The sequence below is a fragment of the Octodon degus genome, unplaced genomic scaffold (genome assembly GCF_000260255.1).
Source record: "Octodon degus isolate 3935 unplaced genomic scaffold, OctDeg1.0 scaffold00111, whole genome shotgun sequence".
NCBI lineage: Eukaryota > Metazoa > Chordata > Mammalia > Rodentia > Octodontidae > Octodon > Octodon degus.
In genome coordinates, this window is record NW_004524687.1 from 8,630,140 (window position 1) to 8,632,197 (window position 2,058).

Here is a 2,058-nt window from a genome sequence, read left to right on the forward strand (position 1 = left end):
CAATTTGCATTACAATGTAAGGTGGGAAGAGAAGCCAGCTGCTTGAGCTGCTGCTACTTCTCCCTTGTGCTCTTGCTCTTTGCTGCCGCCATGAAAGGTTGCTTTCTGCTGTGTGCTGCTCTGCCTTGGACCCAGATGAGTATGGACTGAAACCTCCAGTAACTGTGAGCTAAATAAACCTTTTCTTCCTTCATTTTGAGTGTCGGGTATTTGTCCCAGCAGCGAGAGAGGAGTAACTAAGACAGTGGCTAAGAAAAAGTGGAAAGAATTTTTAAAAACCAGTCTTGGTGGACCTGTAGGAGAGAAGAAAAAGATCAAAACTGTAACAACCCTAAGATATCCACTGCTGGTGACTGTCACGCACCTCAGAACACACACAAAGACCAAGTTACTTCCTCCATACCACCCTTAATGATACAGGGTCACTTTGCAGTGTCCCTTTCCCTGGGCACTGCTCACTAGCATCACTTCAGAACCATGATGCTGAGCCTGCAACAACTTTCTCATCAGTCTTGTGTCTGAACCTACATCCTATCAAAAGGGAGGGCCCCATAACCTGCAAAGATGAAGGACCAAGAGAGCCGGTACCAAGAGCTAAGAGGAGCCTCGGAGTCCAGCTGTGTATCAAACAACTTGGTAGAAAGAAATAGCAAAACCAAAATGCTCTGGAACAGCTGAAAAAGGCAGTTATGTCAAAAGAAATTGACAAAGGAGCGGGTATCTCTACAAGAAAAGCTGCAATTTCATATTCAAACTAGATATATCTCAGAAGAAATACAGATGGCCGTGGCTAACGGTCACCAAGCAGCCTGTTAAAAGCAGAAGGGTCTGAGGAATTTGCCATTCACGTGATATCTTTCCAACAGTGTGGGACAGCACTGGTGTGGACTTTGTCTGCTCTCTTGGATGGAATAGCAGGAGGTGGGCAAGCACAAGGAATCAACTGAAAAACCTGATGCCCTCAGATTGTAGTTGTCCAAGAACAAAAACGAGCACCTGAAGCTGCAAAACTCAGAATTACAAGAAAGCCTTCACATGGCAGAAAATGTAACCATGTACTTAAAAATAGAGGTGCTACAAAAGCTGGAAGTATCCCAACTTCTACTCCAATAGTTATCTAGCAGATACGAATCCCCTCTTGATGACCAAGAATTATAGTAGGCCATAAGAAATGGGCATGACCACAGACACGTTGGTCTCACATGGAATCACTCACACTACTATTGCTGGTGGCCCAGGTTGCAGAGCATGAAAGAATGCTATGCTGCAGCCAAGGTAGCAGCATGTCAGAGCGGCCCCTACTTATCATCAGACAAAGCAGATACTAGCAACAGGGTCTGACCTACTGGGGTCAAAAACAACAAAACTAAGGAGCTATTATCACCAACAAAAGGCTGGAGACAGGATGATAGGCTGTGACCCTTCCTGCACAGGATCCAGGTACAGAAAAGAAGAGGAAAAACCTAAGTAATCTAAATGATGGATTTTGTTGAATGTAGGTATTGTTTCAACAGACATATCCTATTAATGTAAAATGTTAATACCATAATACAAAAAAATGGGTGTTGAGTCATAAGAAAAAAGTAATGGGCTACAGAACTTGTTTTATAAAAATTAAACTTCAGGTTTCTGCAAAAAAATAAATAAATAAAATTTCAGCCAAGAAACTAGCTTAAACTGATGTTCAACTATCTGAACATGAAAACAACCAATGCAGTGATTTAGGGCCTAGTGGCATTTGTGAACTGCATCTTTTTTTTTTTTTTTTTTTTGCGGAACTGGGGATTGAACTCAGGCCCTTGTGCTTGCCAGGGAAGCACTTATTCTACTGAGCCATCTCCCTGGCCCCCTGCATCCTTTTCTTAGCAATAATTTTGTTAAAACAAACTTACATTTTGCTGTTTCCATTTTCTAGCAGAATGTTTCCATATGGTTGTGTATGATCATGCCTCAATTTCAGAACACTTCTAGAATATGTAATGTTTGTGTAATTTGTAGTAGGAAATTATTCGGGTCACTCACAAAGTCATGTGACTCAGGCATACTACCCTATAGAGT